This window comes from Coregonus lavaretus, assembly GCF_964263955.1.
Source record: "Coregonus lavaretus genome assembly, chromosome: 1".
Taxonomy (NCBI): domain Eukaryota; kingdom Metazoa; phylum Chordata; class Actinopteri; order Salmoniformes; family Salmonidae; genus Coregonus; species Coregonus lavaretus.
Window position 1 is genome coordinate 8798700 of NC_139988.1, and position 20148 is coordinate 8818847.

The following is a 20148-nucleotide window of genomic DNA, read 5'->3' on the forward strand; positions in this document are numbered from 1 at the left end:
GGCTCGCATCTACTACAAGACCATGGTGCTTGCCTACGGAGCTGTGAGGGGAACGGCACCTCCTTACCTTCAGGCTCTGATCAGACCCTACACCCAAACGAGGGCACTACATTCCTCCACCTCTGGCCTGCTAGCCCCCTGCCTCAACGGAAGCACAGTTCCAGTTCAGCCCAGTCAAAGCTATTCGCTGCTCTGGCACCCCAATGGTGGAACAAGCTCCCCCACGACACCAGGACAGCGGAGTCACTGACCACCTTCCAGAGACACTTGAAACCCAACCTCTTTAAGGAATACCTGGAATAGTATAAAGGTAATCCTTCAATATGGAATGTCAAATAAGATTTGTTGATCCAACTCATAAACGTTACTTAAAGATTGTACCCTGGTAATAAGGCAGCTTATTTATTCTATGACAATAACTTATTCTCTAGTTGGAAGACGGCGGGCGACTGGGGCCACTCTGACGGCGGGGCGACTGGGGCCGCTCTGCATTCGGCAGAGGGGCACGGTGCAGTCACGTTTCTGCCCCTCCGTGTCCATGTCCAGCAGAGAGCAGTCAATCTTGACCTCGGCGGAGGAGAGGACGATGTTGAGGCTCCTGGCGCTCTTCTCTCCAGAGAATAGGCCCAGTGAGTAGCTTTTGTTGCGGCCCCTCAGGAGACCCCAGGAGTGAGGTTTGCCCCGGAGGGACAGAGGCCGGGGCCTGGAGGTCACAGTCTCCCCACTGGCTGCTCTCTTAGGGGTGTCCACCCTGTCAGACTTCTTCTTCTGAGAGGTAGTGGTGGAAGACTGTCCCGATGAGGTCGTGAGAGAGCCAGATGTACCGTTAGCTGGGGACAGAAAGGAGAAACAGAGGCTGTTTCATCGTTCAGTGGTGTCAACTCACAATTAAACACTACTGCATCAAATATATACAGCCTCTATGTGTCACCCACGGTCCTGATGTCACGTTCACTCACTGTCCTGAACGACGGCCGACTTCTTCCTCCAGAGGCGAAAGCCCATACTCTGACGGCAGTCTGCTCTGGGGCAGCAGGCTGGGGAGGGGGAGGCTGGAGTCCTGCAGCCAGGCACCTCTGGACCCTGGGGCTGGGAGCCGCTGCTGGGCTGTGGCCTGGGGTCTGACAGGCTGACAGGGGCCACTTCCTTCACAGGGCTGGGCTCTGGCCCCTCCAAGTCAGACTGCAGGAGGCGCTTGGTGGAGTTGCACTCTGAGATGGAAGACATGGAGATGAGGTTGACGGGGCCTTGGGAGGCTGCCGACGAGGACAAGTCTGCCTCCTCCTTATGGCAGGAACGTCCGACAGGGGGGCTGGTGCTGCGGCGGAAGCATGTGGCATGCTGGAACAGACCCTCTTTCTTCTCCTTCTCCACACTGGGTTGGGGCTCAGGGTCGACAGCTGGTGGGGCCTTGAGCACGTCACGCAAATCAAAGCCCAATGCCACCATAGAGGCACAGCCGTAGAGTACGGTGTCTGTCCAGCGGCGAGCGGAGGCCCTCTTCAGGCTGTTGGTGGGGGTGTGCTGGGGGGTGGTGCTGGGGTCCTCCAGGCTTTCTCCAGGGCAGCCTCCTGCCGTCCCCTCGCCCCCTTGCAGATGTTCATCTTTCCACAGAGGTAGATCGATGTACACCTGATTGGAGAACTTCAGAGCACATCTCCTCTTTACTGGTCCCTGAACATGAAGGACGAGGACAGAGACAAATGGTCATTAATAGGTTTTTGACAGGGACTAAGACATGGTCTTGTTGTGTTCTATCTGATTATATTAGAAGACACATTTCACCTCACCTTGCTGCTCTGCAAACAACGCAGCCAACGGAACGGACTTCTGTGACTTCCCCAGACTGGTGGACCAGGGGCTGTTTCCATCAGACAGTGGCCTCACTCTGCCAGGACAAGTCAGTTTCATCAAACAACCCACACAGACACCATGAAGATGACAGAAGAAATACTGAATGGAGAGATGGAAAGAAACACTAATGTCCTGTACCTTTCAGCATAGTTTCCCCACTCCTTGGTCTGAACGGAGCTCGGTCCCCACGTCCTCCCCTTCTTCTTAATCCCCTTCTTGACGTCATCAAACTCCTCCGGCTTGTAGATGGTGCTTCGTCTCCATGTTCTGTTGCTCTCGTCCAGAGTCACTGTGATGAAGGACAGAACATCAACAACTGGCAGAGTACTCCAATACCCCAGTGACAAATCTCTGTGAGAGTCCAGGCCAACAGCAGATACAGTTGCAGCCAAATATATTGGCACCCTTGCACTTTTCTTAAATAATTCCCTATTTCTTCTAGAATAAATTGAAATGTTGAAAATCCAATAAGGTGTGGTGACCAATCTTTTAAAAAATTTAACTTATTTTAGAAGAAATAGGGAATTATTTAAGAAAAGTGCAAGGGTGCCAATGTATTTGGCAGAAACTGTAAATTAGTCTTCAACCACTTGAGTAGCATTTAGAGAACTGGATGATTTGGGCAGCAGGTAGCTTAGTGGTTAAGAGCATTGTGCCAGTAACCGAAAGGTCGCTGGTTCTAATCGCCGCACCGACTAGGTGAAAAATCTGTTGATGTGCCCTTGAGCAAGGCACTTAACCCTAATTGCTCATGTAAGTAGCTCTGGATAAGAGCGTCTGCTAAATGACTAAAATGTAAAAAAAAAAAAATTGAGAAGACAACCTCAACCGCAATGGGAAATATTCATTTAATCACTGCAGCTGAACACTGGATAGGAAATGTAAAATACTCTGTATATTGATCTGTGAACATTTCAAGAACACGTTGGGTTGCAAATGAATAGAAAACACCTGTGATCAGGTGATAAACATTACAGGTTACAAATGACCTTGGATGCATCCCAACGTGTTTTTCATTTCAAAGCAAACCTATATTATTATTAGTAGTAGTAGTAGGAAACATCCTGAAACACCCAGGGCTTTTCAGAGGATAAACCCAAGTACATTTTCTGAAATCAGGGATGATGATAATCCATCAAATTGTTTTAGAAGCCAGAAGCACAGGCAACAGCTGGTAGTCTGTTGTTAGAATCCTAGCCATTGAGAAACATGTTAGCCGGTGAGGTACACGTTAGCCGGTGAGAAACACGTTAGCCGGTGAGAAACACGTTAGCCGGTGAGAAACACATTAGCCGGTGAGAAACACGTTAGCCAGTGAGAAACCCATTAGCCGTTGAGAAACACGTTAGCCGGTGAGGTACACGTTAGCCGGTGAGACACACGTTAGCCGGTGAGAAACACGTTAGCCAGTGAGAAACCCATTAGCCGTTGAGAAACACGTTAGCCGGTGAGAAACACGTTAGCCAGTGAGAAACCCATTAGCCGTTGAGAAACACGTTAGCCGGTGCATCCACAGCAGACAGAATGGCTACATCCCAACAATGTCACAGTTGCTTGCCTTTTGTTAGAAATTGCGTAATTCAAATCTGGTATTGGAATAAGAGAAAACATAATCAAGAGATATTCAATCCAAGCTAAATTTATTATATGCAAAATGTATGTATGATAAGTATGAAGGTTCGTATACGGGCTCACTGAAAAACCACGCAGGGCCGACAGAGAACTAGAATTATTGTTTACAGATTCTTTCTCAAATACTCTGACAGAAAGCCTCCACCTCTTCTGTTGGCCAACCAGAGCAAAGGACTGAGTGTGGTCCAGACTCCATTCAGCCAATCCGTTGGCGCAGGGGTTGCACTCCATTTGTTGCCAGGCATAGTTGCTATGATAATAACCTGCGGAGTCAGCACCCAAAAGACACCGTTACACTGTACCCATGTTCAAGGACAGTTTCACAGACAAAAGAGAGAGTGTTCTTATCTGTAAGAAATACAAGTCTTATCTGTCCCACCCCCAACGTTCCCCACATGAATAACAGCCCGCCATGTGAAACAATCCATATCAGCACAGTGCTCCTCATTAATGCATTCCTTCCAAGCTATTCATCACATACAGATCCAATTAAAAAATAAAACCCAACAATTCCCCCTTTTGACGCCCTCTAGGGTGTCACTCATTAAAATACAATACAAACAAAAATAAACACTTTTATTAATAGACAATTTGATAATAAAAGTCCTTCAGTCCTTCCATCGACACCCAACTTGCAAACTGTTACCAGTCATCAAAGAAGTTCAAACCATCACATAAGGAAAGACAAACATTCTCAATGGTTAACTTGATTAATAAAGCATAAAACACAGGATTAATAGAACACAAAACATAAGATTATTAAAACATAAAACACCAACAGGGAAGTAAATGTTGGCCCCCTTTAGACACCCTCTAGAGTGTCACTCCACCAAGCCTGGTAGGTCATATCCTTCATTCCTTAGGTCGGAGTCCGGGATTGGGCCGTATCTCACCATCTGTTTGTAAACCACCTTCTCCATCTCCTTTTCTCACCAACCCTCAGACACAGGAAATAAGACAACATCCACAAAGAACAAGTATACCCATAGAAGCTATAACTTCACCCAGAATAGTCACAACAATAGTTTTCCATTTACCAAATATGTTATCAAACCAACCGTTTATGGAGCTATCAATACCAGAGTTCTCAGCCAGTTCGTTCGCCAGCGTGGTGATGGTCACTCAAGCGCTTTGGTCACGGACCCGTCCGGTGCTATATTGTTGGAGATGAAAGTACAGCACATATATCCAAACAGAACACAAACCCCGTCCCGCTCAGCCAAAAGCATATCTAAAGCTGTTCTATTCTGCCATGTCATTAAGCTAGTTGCCGCTGTCTGCTCAGCTAATTCCTTTATTGCATCACGAGTGTGGTTTATAAATCTTTTGCTGGTTATATTAAATATAATTTATCCAATCTACATTTTTATTAATTGTTGACCACCAGAAAATACTTGATTCAAACCCAGCTGCGATCTGATTGTGGATCCCATCAATATATATCCTTTCATCAAAGGATCCCGGGAGGAGGTCCTACTTTCTATGTGACAACTCACCAGTCTCTGACACGTTTGATTGTTTGCGTATGTAGGTGAGTTCACAATCAGTTATCACCACACATCCATCAGATGTCAGCACGGGTCTGGTTTTGGTTCCTAAAATCCTCTGGCTGCAACAAAGAGGAGAGATTAGTCATGGTCTCTTTAGTTGTGACATTCTCTGTGTGGGAGCAGGAGCTAAGAGGCCCTACCCTGTATCCTGTCTTACTAGTCCTAGAAAAACAATTAGAATCCCCTGTGATTTCAAACTGAGGCAACACAGGTCGGGATGACTTTGTTATCGGGGGATACAGATAGTGCAAGTTACCATAAGACTCTTTCACCACATCCCCAGGTGGCTTGCATGGAGGATAAACCTGACAGAGAGTCAAAGCCTGTCAAGGGGAACGGAGTAGTTGTTAACCTTGGTTTGGCTGTCCTACAGGCATAACAGTCCTCTTTAGACCGTATACTGAACCCATTCCAACCACAGGTTAAAATCTATTTACTCCGTCACCATCTGTACTACTTCCTTCAGGTCTATAGTTTGCACTATCTCACTACCTCCCTCAGAGAGGTTTACTCTATAGGGTGCCCCAGTTGAAGAATATATCTCACTTGTCAGGTCTGTAATCTGTTTTAGCATAATTCAGACTTTCAGACAGTACCTACCCTCATATGGGTCGCACTGCCATTTCTGATAATTCCCTACTTTCACAATACTCCACCTGTCCCTAAACTGTGTATGGAGATTGACATATCCCCCCCCGCTCGCTCAGTATGAGCAACTACATAGTCCCAGGATGTACATGGTGACATACATATGGTGATGTCCTCCCCTAAAGTCCCTAGTATTTCCCCTTTCCCTACGTCTAGCTGTCTCCTATGCCTTTTCAACTTGTGTTAGGTTAACTACCACTTCTGGCTGAAACAGGAGGGTCCGTGTGTGTTAGGAATATGGCCCCCACAATCAGACAGCTACCTACCGTCGGGAGACCTGTGAATCCCCACCCTCGCCCTGAGAACATGTCAGACGCCAGAGGCCAACCCATTGCTTCACCTTCTATCGAACTCACACAGGGATGATCAGACAGGGTAAGGGAATCTTCGTTAAGGAGCCAACCCCCGAGCCCTAGTGGTGATCGGATCTTTCTCCTAACTCTGTGTTTGTTCGTCAGGTGTAGCTGGGTTTACCTTTTTGCAGTGAGTGACATGCACCCAGATGGATCTCTCAGCTATTCTGCTGGCAAAGGCAGTACTTGGTAGGGCCCTTCCCGCCAGGCCTGCTTCAGTCTCCTGGTTAGATAGAGTGGGTCACCTTCTCCTTTAGTTCACCTATGGGGCACAAAACCTCTGACATACAGGTGTGGTTAATAAACTATCATACATGTTTGTTTGTTTTTTTAAAGTATTTTGTCCTCTCCTTCGTATATATTTAATCCAACCATCCCCCTTTTTGACACATGATTTGGCCATGTGTCAATATTACCACCTACCTAAACAATCACTTTAGTTAATATTGGTAATTCATTATCCAATTGCCATTCCTCCACTCTGTCTTCTGTTATTTTATGGTTCAAATCAAATATATTATTACCAAATTATAATCTTCTTCACAATTTTCACAGTACTATAAATTACCCTAAACTTAGTAAAATAAACTATCTTAAAATCCTCCTCTCATGCCTTTAGAATTTACTAGTGTGGATGATTAATTAAAACCAGAAGGTTAAAACAGAGTTCAGAGGCAATTGAAATCATTTAACGAACTGTTTAATCCCATAGTATACTAAACATTACCATTATTCTAAATATTTCATAAATGTTAGTTATCCCAAGTGTTCATTAAATCCTCATGACATTCATTCTCATAAGAAATCATATATACCCCAAACTCAGCCAAAAGCTAAAAAACTCCATAAAATTCACTGTGTGCTCCTCTAAGACCTATCACCCTTGACCTGCTGAAACCCCCCCAAAATTGAAACAACAAGGCTTTATAAACATCATACTAGGTGTGTTGTTTTTTGTTTGAAAAACCCAATTTGAAAAACAACCACAAATAGCCAGGCCTTAATTTGGTAGCTCACTTTTATGACCTAAATACTGCCTAACTTCACTACTGCTCCCCTAGCCCTTGGCAACATTCCAACGAGATGAGCTAATCTCTTTCTCCTGGTTATCCCCAGTCTTAACCCATCAATAATTGTTTGCATCAATCTAATTCCTCATAATTAATCTATAAAACCACTCAAAATTCCTCGAGTATACAATGATTATTTAATTGATTACCCTAACTCTGCTACATGTGATCTCATCTCAAATGATCCATTATCAATTATCTGTTCAACCCCCTAGGAAAATCTTTCTCCCCTTCTATTGTTCCTGTCCCCCCTGTAAATGTCATATTTGAGTTTTTAGCCAATACAATCACGGTTACATCAAATGTTCCCTCATTTAATGGTATTTTCTTCCTAATATAACTTCCCTAAATGAGATTAAATCCCCTGCCTTCCTCTACTATCCTTATATCATTACTGGATCAATGATAATAACTGTAATAACTATCAATAATAATTGTAATAACTATTTCACATTAAATTGTGTCTTTTTTTCTGATAATGTTATAACTTTAGTTTTAAAATATAAGTTTATGTAACAAATCCATAACCCACCACAGGCTGGCGCTATTCCCCCACCACAACAGCCAATGTCACTTGCATCCACTTAACCAGAATACATTATCGTTCTTAATTGTACCAAAAAAAATATTTTCCCGCTAAACCATTTCAGTTCGCTATTCAATATATTTAACTGTTCTCTCTGATTATGCCCTAATTAATAAAACAAATACTTGCTATCGTTGATTAGCATACATTTAATGATGTTCCTACCATCTGAACTGTACTGTCTCTCACCCTCCCCTTGCTCCTTCGGGGAGAGCGCATGGTAACCTTATAACATATTTTCATAGACTTTTCTAGAATACTTCTATTTAAGCTATCTAATTCAACCTTTCACATTTCTCAATCCACATAGTCTAGGTATATAGCCCCACTGCGAAAGCTTTGTCTACTGTCCCTACCTGTGTTCGAACCAGGGACATCGCCAGTCACTCCACACCATCTACGATTCTCTCAAAGTAAATACTTTCACGTCGCACATCCAGCCACGTCATCACCCCCGTCTAGCCAGCCCTTCCGTCTCAAACACCCTATTAGCAAAATAAAACACACTCTCTAACAGCGTTCTGCATTTTCCTCTATCATCGGGTTTAAGAACTAACGTAACAACATTAACTATTCTCTATTGCTGTAGTAACGTCTTGTTTGGTTCAGTTTATTTATTACGGAGTGTCCATAATACTATAATAATACATAATCGAATTCCCTTCATGCATACAGATTTCACCTTATGCCATTGAAATGCCAAATAAACCATAATAGTTCAATGGAGCCCCCTATTGGCTCTCCCCTACCTATACATCACTTCCATAACCACATTAGTTATGTTCCGATTAGCAATTAAACCTTATCACATGATCAAACAACGCCACAACCTTAAACTCATATGGGGCGGCAGGCAGCTTAGTGATCAGTAGCACCGCGCCAACAACCGAGAGGTCGCCGGTTCCAATCCCCGAGCCGACCAGGCGAAAAATCTGCCGATGTGCCCTCGAGCAAGGCACTCAACCCCAATCGTTCCTGCAAGTCGCTCTGGACAAGAGCATCTGCCAAATCACCAAAAATGCAAATGTAAATATTCTCTACTTTCTCACCCATCTCATCCCTCGTCAGAAACCCACATGCACCTCTCAAATAATCACCCCGTGGTGTTCCCAGCCAACTCCAGTCTTTCCTCGCTCCAAAAGCCACACTTTCGCTCTCTCCAGCCCCTCCCCTCGCAACTCTCTCTTCAGCTTTTGAGGAGCTGTGTTTCCAATATTCTGTCGTTATTTAAGGTACTTTAATCTAGTTATTTAAATCAAATTATTCCCACCTAATTAGTTAAAGTTGGTGCATGTTTATATTTAAACGATAAACCGAATTATTTCAGTCTAATTGTTTAACCAGTATTTTGCAGGGTCAAACATCAAACGTTAAATCAAATAATAAACCGAATTGCTTCAACACAACTATTCAAAACCAGTATTATGCTATGTCAAACATCAATGACAGGTTATACGGTTTTAAGCAACCACAAACCCAACAGTTATCCCCAAATTTATACAGTTTGGACAGGCACAGACGTCTTTGATTCCCAATTAGTTTTATATCAAGGTATACAGGTTTATCATTCACACTCTCATGCATACGACAACACTCACACTGTCTAACCTTTTATCATGCTTCCTATGATTTTTAAGTCATAAACCGTACTGTCACACCACTTGTAGAATATCTTCTATGGGAGTCAGACCCCTCTAACCATAGTTCACTACTTATTTAAAACACCTCCTATGGGAGTCACACCCTCTAACCATAGGTCACACCATTTATTTAAAATACATCCTATGGGAGTCACACCCTCTAACCATAGGTCACACTGTTAATTTAAAATACATCCTATGGGAGTCACACCCTCTAACCATAGGTCACACTGTTAATTTAAAATACATCCTATGGGAGTCACACCCTCTAACCATAGGTCACACTGTTAATTTAAAATACATCCTATGGGAGTCACACTTTCTAACCATAGGTCACACTGTTAATTTAAAATACATCCTATGGGAGTCACACCCTCTAACCATAGGTCACACTGTTTATTTAAAATGCATCCTATGGGAGTCACACCCTCTAACCATAGGTCACACTGTTTATTTAAAATACATCCTATGGGAGTCACACCCTCTAACCATAGGTCACACTGTTTATTTAAAATACATCCTATGGGAGTCACACCCTCTAACCATAGGTCACACTGTTTATTTAAAATACATCCTATGGGAGTCACACCCTCTAACCATAGGTCACACTGTTTATTTGCTTTAAAGTGCCACCTATGAACCTCTAGTCATAGTTTGCACTCCCATGGGTTTAACCATCACAATTATCAAACATTTGCATAGTATATTATGAAATCGAAATAGTATACTGTAATTGTTATTTATAGTACAATAGGGTTCACTTACATCAAACAGGTGCTTCACAAAATTAATTTGGATAAAGCCAATGTGCAAAACTTCAGTTATATTACAATAGGTGTTTTGCTTACCTTTATAGAAGCCCGGGCAATTTGTGAAACACAGTTCGATGACAGTGATGTCCAATAGGCTGGGTGAATTCCAGCGAAGTGAAGTTACGCTACCAGATCACAGTCGGAGGTCACCAATTGTTAGAAATTGCGTAATTCAAATCTGGTATTGGAATAAGAGAAAACATAATCAAGAGATCTTCAATCCAAGCTAAATTTATTATATGCAAAATGTATGTATGATAAGTATGAAGGTTCGTATACGGGCTCACTGAAAAACCACGCAGGGCCGACAGAGAACTAGAATTATTGTTTACAGATTCTTTCTCAAATACTCTGACAGAAAGCCTCCACCTCTTCTGTTGGCCAACCAGAGCAAAGGACTGAGTGTGGTCCAGACTCCATTCAGCCAATCCGTTGGCGCAGGGGTTGCACTCCATTTGTTGCCAGGCATAGTTGCTATGATAATAACCTGCGGAGTCAGCACCCAAAAGACACCGTTACACTGTACCCATGTTCAAGGACAGTTTCACAGACAAAAGAGAGAGTGTTCTTATCTGTAAGAAATACAAGTCTTATCTGTCCCACCCCCAACGTTCCCCACATGAATAACAGCCCGCCATGTGAAACAATCCATATCAGCACAGTACTCCTCATTAATGTATTCCTTCCAAGCTATTCATCACATACAGATCCAATTAAAAAATAAAACCCAACACTTTCTTCCTAACCCCAGTAGAGGGCTGGCACTCGCTGGTGATATCCACATCCTGGTGATACACATACAGTGGGGAAAAAAAGTATTTAGTCAGCCACCAATTGTGCAAGTTCTCCCACTTAAAAAGATGAGAGAGGCCTGTAATTTTCATCATAGGTACACGTCAACTATGACAGACAAAATGAGGGAAAAAAATCCAGAAAATCACATTGTAGGATTTTTAATGAATTTATTAGCAAATTATGGTGGAAAATAAGTATTTGGTCAATAACAAAAGTTTCTCAATACTTTGTTATATACCCTTTGTTGGCAATGACACAGGTCAAATGTTTTCTGTAAGTCTTCACAAGGTTTTCACACACTGTTGCTGGTATTTTGGCCCATTCCTCCATGCAGATCTCCTCTTGAGCAGTGATGTTTTGGGGCTGTTGCTGGGCAACACGGACTTTCAATCCCTCCAAAGATTTTCTATGGGGTTGAGATCTGGAGACTGGCTAGGCCACTCCAGGACCTTGAAATGCTTCTTACGAAGCCACTCCTTCGTTGCCCGGGCGGTGTGTTTGGGATCATTGTCATGCTGAAAGACCCAGCCACGTTTCATCTTCAATGCCCTTGCTGATGGAAGGAGGTTTTCACTCAAAATCTCACGATACATGGCCCCATTCATTCTTTCCTTTACACAGATCAGTCGCCCTGGTCGCTTTGCAGAAAAACAGCCCCAAAGCATGATGTTTCCACCCCCATGCTTCACAGTAGGTATGGTGTTCTTTGGATGCAACTCAGCATTCTTTGTCCTCCAAACACGACGAGTTGAGTGTTTACCAAAAAGTTATATTTTGGTTTCATCTGACCATATGACATTCTCCCAATCCTCTTCTGGATCATCCAAATGCACTCTAGCAAACTTCAGACGGGCCTGGACATGTACTGGCTTAAGCAGGGGGATATTTGAGTCCCTGGCGGCGTAGTGTGTTACTGATGGTAGGCTTTGTTACTTTGGTCCCAGCTCTCTGCAGGTCATTCACTAGGTCCCCCGTGTGGTTCTGGGATTTTTGCTCACCGTTCTTGTGATCATTTTGACCCCACGGGGTGAGATCTTGCGTGGAGCCCCAGATCGAGGGAGATTATCAGTGGTCTTGTATGTCTTCCATTTCCTAATAATTGCTCCCACAGTTGATTTCTTCAAACCAAGCTGCTTACCTATTGCAGATTCAGTCTTCCCAGCCTGGTGCAGGTCTACAATTTTGTTTCTGGTGTCCTTTGACAGCTCTTTGGTCTTGGCCATAGTGGAGTTTGGAGAGTGACTGTTTGAGGTTGTGGACAGGTGTCTTTTATACTGATAACAAGTTCAAACAGGTGCCATTAATACAGGTAACGAGTGGAGGACAGAGGAGCCTCTTAAAGAAGAAGTTACAGGTCTGTGAGAGCCAGAAATCTTACTTGTTTGTAGGTGACCAAATACTTATTTTCCACTATAATTTGCAAATAAATTCATAAAAAATCCTACAATGTGATTTTTTTTCTCAATTTGTCTGTCATAGTTGACGTGTACCTATGATGAAAATTACAGGCCTCTCTCATCTTTTTAAGTGGGAGAACTTGCACAATTGGTGGCTGACTAAATACTTTTTTCCCCACTGTATGTGTATCACCAGGATGTGGATATCACCAGCGAGTGCCAGCCCTCTACTGGGGTTAGGAAGAAAGGCAAGCAACTGTGACATTGTTGGGATGTGGCCATTCTGTCTGCTGTGGATGCACCGGCTAACGTGTTTCTCAACGGCTAATGGGTTTCTCACTGGCTAACGTGTTTCTCACCGGCTAACGTGTTTCTCACCGGCTAACGTGTACCTCACCGGCTAACATGTTTCTCAATGGCTAGGATTCTAACAACAGACTACCAGCTGTTGCCTGTGCTTCTGGCTTCTAAGACAATTTGATGGATTATCATCATCCCTGATTTCAGAAAATGTACTTGGGTTTATCCTCTGAATAGCCCTGGGTGTTTCAGGATGTTTCCTACTACTACTACTAATAATAATATAGGTTTGCTTTGAAATGAAAAACACGTTGGGATGCATCCGAGGTCATTTGTAACCTGTAATGTTTATCACCTGATCACAGGTGTTTTCTATTCATTTGCAACCCAATCTCATCTTTTTAAGTGGGAGAACTTGCACAATTGGTGGCTGACTAAATACTTTTTTTCCCCACTGTACATACTGTCCTTTCAGATACTGTCAATTCGGGCGAACACTAGAGCAAGAAAACATTCATGCAGAACCAGAACAGAGGTCAGAGAGGGAAGCTTACCCAGTCATAACAGCTACAGTGTCTTCAGAAAGTATTCACACCCCTTGAATTTTTCCACAACGTTGTTACAGCCTGAATTAAAAATTGATTACATTTAGATTTGGTGTCACTGGCCTACACACAACACCCCATAATGTCAAAGTGGAATTATGTTTTTAGAAATGTTTACAAACTAATTACAAATGAAAAGCTGAAATGTCTTGAGTCAATAAGTATTCAACCCCTTTGTTATGGCAAGCCTAAATAAGTTCAGGAGTAAACATGTGCTTAACAAGTCACATAATAAGTTGCATGGACTCACTCTGGGTGCAATAATAGTGTTTAACATGATTTTTGAATGACTACCTCATCTCTGTACACCACACATACAATTATCTCTAAAGTCCCTCCGTCGAGCAGTGAATTTCAAACACAGATTCAACCAGAAAGACCAGGGAGGTTTTCCAATGTCTGGCAAAGAAGGGCACCTATGGGTAGATGGACAAAAAAAAAAAAAGAAGCAGCCATTGAATATCCCTTTGAGCATGTTGAAGTTATTAATTACACTTTGGATGGTGTATCAATACACCCAGTCACTACAAAGATACAGGCGTCCTTCCTAACTCAGTTGCCGGAGAGGAAGGAAACCGCTCAGGGATTTCAACATGAGGCCAATGGTGACTTTAAAACAGTTACAGGCTGTGATAGGAGAAAACTGAGGATGGATCAACAACATTGTAGTTACTCCACAATACTAACTTAAATGACAGAGTGAAAAGAAGGAAGCCTGTAAATAATACAAATAATAATAATAAAGTTGGAAGCACAGAGTTGGAAGCACAGAATCGTCTAGATTGTCATTGCATGCTGTGGCATTAAGATTTCCCTTCAGTGAAACTAAGGGGCCTAGCCCGAAACATGAAAAACATCCCTACACCATTATTCCTCCTCCACCAAACTTTACAGTTGGCACTATGCATTGGGGCAGGTAGCGTTCTCCTGGCAGGTAGCGTTCTCCTGGCATCCTCCAAACCCAGATTCATCACTCCAGACTACGCGTTTCAAATGCTCCAGAGTCCAATGACGAGCTTTACACCACTCCAGCCGAGGCTTGGCATTGCGCAAGGTGATCTTAGGCTTGTGTGCGGCTGCACAGCCATGGAAACCCATTTCATGAAGCTCCCAACGAACAATTATTGTGCTGACGTTGCTTCCAGAGGCAGTTTGGAACTCGGTAGTGAGTGTTGCAACCGAGGACAGACAATTATTTACACGCTGCGCGCTTCAGCGGTCCCATTCTGTGAGCTTGTGTGGCCTGAAAATAGCCACACAAGCTATTACTCCTAGACCTTTCCACTTCACAATAACAGCACTTACAGTTAACCGGGGCAGCTCTAGCGGGGCAGAAACTTGACAAACTGAAAGGCATCCTATGACAGTGCCACGTTGAAAGTCACTGAGCTCTTCAGTAAGGCCATTCTACTGCCAATGTTTGTCTATGGAGAGTGCATGGCTGTGTGATCGACTTTATACACCTGTCAGCAACGGGTGTGGCTGAAATATACTTTTGTATATATATATATATATATAAGGTATCACTTTTCTCAAAGCGTTTCAAAGCACAAAAAAGACAAGCAATTTAGAAAAACAACATCACAACATGACACTCATTAGAGTGTTTATGGCTTGTGTGGTCATCGGAGGGAGGTAGGCAGGAAGCGCTCCCATCAAGATGTCTCTGCCTTTTCTGTAGTAGAACAGAGATTACGTTTGGACTCCGTAGTAGATAGCTAGCTACTCATTCACTACTACCAAAATGAAGCACCCACTTGGATGCTGCTCGGCAGTTACATGGCCCCAGAAAGCACACCACATTGAAATAATAAATCAATATCATATACAATATATAAAATACAGGGTATGCTTTATTTAGGATAGAAAGAAACGTAATAGAGTTAAGCACACGCAAAATCCTAGAGGTAACCTGGTTCAGTCTGCTTTCCAACTAGGGCTGAACCCAATTCGTCGAATGGTCGATTGTTTGGTCGTTAGGCTGTTGGTCGACCGAGATCGTTTTAGTCGAGCTATAACAAATATATATATATATACACACACAGTACCAGTCAAAAGTTTGGACACACCTTCTCATTCAAGGGTTTCTTTATTTTTCCTATTTTGTACATTGCAGAATAATAGTGAAGACATCAAAACTATGAAATTACACATATGGAGTCATGTAGTAACCAAAAACGTGTTAAACAAATCAAAATATATTTTATATTCTTCAAGGTAGCCACAACTTTGCACATTCTTGGCATTCTCTCAACCAAATTAATGAGGAATGCTTTTCCAACAGTCTTGAAGGAGTTCCCACATATGCTGAGCACTTATTGGCTGCTTTTCTTTCACTCTGTGGTCCAACTCATCCCAACCCATCTCAAGTGGGTTGAGGTTGGGTGATTGTAGAGGCCAGGTCATCTGATGCAGCACTCCATCACTCTCCTTCTTGGTCAAATAGCCCTTACACAGCCTGGAGGTGTGTTTTGGGTCATTGTCCTGTTGAAAAACAAATGATAGTCCCACTAAGCGCAAACCAGATGGGATGGCGTATCGCTGCAGAATGCTGTGGTAGCCACGCTAGTTAAGTGTGCCTTGAATTCTAAATAAATCACAGAGTGTCAGCAGCAAAGCACCCCCACAGCATCACACCTCCTCCTCCATCCTTCACGGGAACCATACGTGGAGAGATCATCCGTTCACCTACTCTGCGTCTTACAAAGACACAGCGGTTGGAACCAAAAATCTCAAATTTGGACTCATCAGACCAAAGGACAGATTTCCACCAGTATAACGTCCATTTCTCGTGTTTCTTGGCCCAAGCAAGTCTCTTCTTATTATTGGTTTCCTTTAGTAGTGGTTTCTTTGTAGCAATTCAACCATGAAGGCCTGATTCACGCTGTCTCCTCTGAACAGTTGATGTTGAGATGTGTCTGTTACTTGAACTCTGTGAAGCATATATTTGGGCTGCAATCTGAGGTGCAGTTAACTCTAATGAACTTATCCTCTGCAGCAGAGGTAACTCTGGGTCTTCCTTTCCTGTGGCAGTCCTCATGAGAGCCAGTTTCATCATAGCACTTTATGGTTTTTGCGACTGCACTTGAAGAAACTTTCAAAGTTCTTGACATTTTCCGGATTGACTGACCTTCATGTCTTAAAGTAATGATGGACTGTCATTTCTCTTTGCTTATTTGAGATGTTCTTGCAATAATATGGACTTGGTCTTTTACCAAATAGGGCTATCTTCTGTATACCCCCCTACCTTGTCACAACACAGCTGATTGGCTCAAACGCATTAAGGAAAGAAATTCCACAAATTAACTTTTAAGAAGGCACACCTGTTAATTTAAATGCATGAAGCTGGTTGAGAGGATGCCAAGAGTGTGCAATCCCCACAGCATGATGCTGCCACCTCCGTGCGTCACCGTAGGGATGGTGCCAGGTTTCCTCCAGACATGACGCTTGGCGTTCAGGCCAAAGAGTTCAATCTTGGTTTCATCAGACCAGATAATCTTGTTTCTCATGGTCTGAGTCCTTTAGGTGCTTTTGGCAAACTCCAAGCGGGCTGTCATGTGCCTTTTACTGAGGAGTGGCCTCCGTCTGGCCACTAACATAAAGGCCTGATTGGTGGAGTGCTGCAGAGATGGTTGTCCTTCTGGAAGCTTCTCCCATCTCCACAGAGGAACTCTGGAGCTCTGTCAGAGTGACCATCGGGTTCTTGGTCACCTCCCTGACCAAGGCCCTTCTCCCCCGATTGCTCAGTTTAGCCGGGCGGCCAGCTCTAGGAAGAGTCTTGGTGGTTCCAAACTTCTTGCATTTAAGAATGATGGAGGCCACTGTGTTCTTGAGGACCTTCAATGCTGCAGAAATTGTTTGGTAGCCTTCCCCAGATCTGTGCCTCGACACAATCCTGTCTCTGAGCTCTACGGCTTTTCCAAATCATGTCCAATCAATTGAATTTAACACAGGTGGACTCCAATCAAGTTGTAGAAACATCTCAAGGATGATCAATGGAAACAGGATGCACTTGAGTGGGTTTAGTCACTGACGTGATCTTCCTGTCTGGTTTGTCGCCCCCTCGGGCTCGTGCAGTGGAGGAGATCTTTGTGGGCTATACTCAGCCTTGTCTCAGGGTAGTAGGTCGGTTGTCTGTTGATATTCCTCTGGTGGTGTGTGGGCTGTGCTTTGGCAAAGTGGGTGGGGTTATATCCTGCCTGGTTGGCCCTGTCCGGGGGTATCGTTGGACAGGGCCACAGTGTCTCCCGACTCCCCCTGTCTCAGCCTCCAGTATCTATGCTGCAATAGTCTATGTGCCTGGGGGCTAGGGTCAGTATGTTATATCTGGTGTTATTCTCCTGTCTTATCTGGTGTCCTGTGTGAAATTAAGTATGATCCCTCTAATTCTCTCTCTCTCTCCCTCCCCTCCCGGAGGACCTGAGCCCTACATTTACATTTACATTTACGTCATTTAGCAGACGCTCTTATCCAGAGCGACCCACAGTTAGTGCATACATTATTCTTTTTTTTTTTTTTTCATACTGGCCCCCCGTGGGAATCGAACCCACAACCCTGGCGTTGCAAACGCCATGCTCTACCAACTGAGCTACCTCCCTGCCGGCCATTCCCTCCCCTACCCTGGACGACGCTGGGCCAATTGTGCGCCGCCCCATTGGTCTCCCGGTTGCGGCCGGCTACAGCAGAGCCTGGATTCGAACCAGGATCTCTAGTGGCACAGCTAGCACTGCGATGCAGTGCCTTAGACCACTGCGCCACTCGGGAGATAGCCCTAGGACCATGCCTCAGGACTACCTGGCCTGATGACTCCTTGCTGTCCCCAGTCCACCTGGTCGTGCTGCTGCTCCAGTTTCCACTCTTCTGCCTGTGGCTATGGAACCCTGACCTGTTCACCGGACGTGCTACCTTGTCCCAGACCTGCTCTTTTCAACTATCTCTCTCTCTACCACACCTGCTATTTCAACCTCTAAATGCCCGGCTATGAAAAGCCAAGTGACATTTACTCCTGATGTACTGACCTGTTGCAACAACTACAACCACTGTGACTATTATTTGACCATCTATGAAGGTTTGAACATCTTGGAGAAAAATCTGGCCTTAATGGCCATGTACTGTTATAATCTCCACTCGGCACAGCCAGAAGGGGCCTGGCCACCACTCAGAGCCTGGTTCCTCTCTAGGCTTCTTGTAGGTTTCTGCCTTTCTAGGGAGTTTTTCCTAACCACCGTGCTTCTACATCTGCATTGCTTGATGTTTGGGGTTTTAGGCTGGGTTTCTGGAGAGCACTTTGTGACATCTGCTGATGTAAAAAGAGCTTTATAAATCCATTTGATTGATTGATTGACCTGAGCTCAATTTTGAGTCTCATAGCAAAGGGTCTGAATACTTATGTAAATAAGGTATTTTTTATTTATTATTTGTTTATACATTTGCAAAAATGTCTAAAAACCTGTTTTCATTTTGTCATTATGGGGTATTGTGTGTAAATTGATGAGGATTTTTTAAAATTAAATCCATTTTAGAAAAAGGCTGTAACGTAACAAAATGTGGAAAAGGTCAAGAGGTCTGAATACCTTCCAACTGCACTGTATTTAGGTGCAGGAGCTCCACAATACTTTTTGAACTAATATTTTATAAGAGAAACAGGAGCTCAAGCAGTAGAACATTTGAGGTGCTGGTACTCAGCTCCGGCGAGCTCCTGCCCAAGTCAAGCACTGCTTCTTATCCCTTGCACAAATATCCTGCAGCTGTGACTGTCCCGAGCCCACTGGCCCAGGGAAACTCTGAGGGCCCAGAATATTTTATACAATGTTGCTAGCGCAAGCTTCGGGGCTGGACCCAATTGAATAGTTGATACAATGTTTCAAGTTCATTGCAGACAGGCCATGTGTAGGCAATGTGATTTATAGGATATTTATTTTTATCAGGATATTTTCTACCTGCAGGCTGCAATGTTTTTATTTGTTGGCTATATGTAGGCTACTTTTACATAGTTTGCAATGGCAATAGAAGTTACTTTTTAGGTTTGTATCATTTTCATTGAGATTTGGATAGAATTTTGATTAACCACATGACAATGACTTTGAGATTTGAAGACGTTATTATATATTAAATGAAATAGTTTCACGAAAATGTGCATATGAAAGCCATAACTGGCATGCATATCGGTAGAAATTGTAAGATAAATTGGCATTCCACATGAGAAAGGTTGCCGACTCCTCGTGTAGCCTATTACCGGCAACTTCAGGAGAGTAATGGCAGAATCTGCGAAAGCCAGCAGGAGCAGGAGGAGAATAGTTGGGTCAAGTTTTTCTTCTTCTGGTTTTATACATATGTATATATATATATATATATATATATATATATACACTGCTCAAAAAAATAAAGGGAACACTTAAACAACACAATGTAACTCCAAGTCAATCACACTTCTGTGAATGTCACGCCCTGGCTCTGGGGACACTGTTATGTTGAGCCAGGGTGTGTAGATCTATGTATTCTATTTCTAGGTTGGGAGTTCTAGTTTGTTTATTTCTATGTTGGCCTGAGTGACTCCCAATCAGAGGCAACGAGTGTCAGCTGTGAATGGTTGTCTTTGATTGGGAGCCATATTTAAACTGTGTTTTTCCCTTTGTGTTTGTGGGTTCTTGTTTCTAGTCTGTTTGTGTTAGACCGTGAACTGTCACGTTATCGTTTTGTTGTTTTTGATCGTGTCTCTAAATAAAGAGTATGTTTGCCTGCAACGCTGCGCCTTGGTCCTCCTCTGTTCCCGACGAGCGTGATAGAAGAACCCACCAAAACTGGACCAAGCAGCGTGTCCAGGAGCCATCGCCAGGGGAATCGCTAGCAGATCTCCGTGGCAACCTCGACTGGGTCAAGCCTAGTGAGGAGCAGAAGGGGTGGACT

General features: G+C 43.6%; 1 pseudogene across 1 annotated transcript in view; it reads right to left on the minus strand.

Annotated features, from left to right (window-relative positions):
• Positions 1–420: 420 nt before the first annotated feature.
• Positions 421–20148, minus strand: part of LOC311120327 (mitogen-activated protein kinase kinase kinase 21-like) — a 90993-nt pseudogene continuing 71265 nt past the window's right edge. The window contains exons 7-11 of the transcript in view: positions 10873–10947; positions 1993–2143; positions 1777–1888; positions 960–1674; positions 421–830 (exon numbers count right to left, since the gene is read on the minus strand). The product of the transcript in view is annotated as a mitogen-activated protein kinase kinase kinase 21-like (transcript). The remainder of the gene's footprint in view (positions 831–959; positions 1675–1776; positions 1889–1992; positions 2144–10872; positions 10948–20148) is intronic.